The 236-nt window shown below is 40.7% G+C and overlaps 1 protein-coding gene across 1 annotated transcript in view; it reads right to left on the minus strand.

Moving 5' to 3' along the window:
• ALG8 (ALG8, alpha-1,3-glucosyltransferase) overlaps nt 1–236 on the minus strand; it is a 36,686-nt gene that overhangs the window by 29,544 nt on the left and 6,906 nt on the right. The window lies entirely within an intron of this gene.

Consider the following 236-nt stretch of genomic DNA (forward strand, 5'->3'; position numbering starts at 1 on the left):
GGGCTGGACCTGATGATCTTACAAGGTCCCTTCCAGCCCTGATGTCTATGAAATCACGGAAAAATGTGGATTTGGGGTAATTTTTTTTAAATAAAAAAATGGGGACTTATTAAAATCAGAGAAAACCAGGATCCTTGGACATTACATAGTATTAATACAGAGCTACTACTACAGATAGATTCATAGACTGTTAGAGGCTGGAAGGAACCTTGCAGATCATTAGGTCCAGCCCCCCC

Source organism: Gavialis gangeticus, unplaced genomic scaffold (assembly GCF_001723915.1).
Source record: "Gavialis gangeticus isolate Ggan-Ray unplaced genomic scaffold, GavGan_comp1, whole genome shotgun sequence".
NCBI lineage: Eukaryota > Metazoa > Chordata > Crocodylia > Gavialidae > Gavialis > Gavialis gangeticus.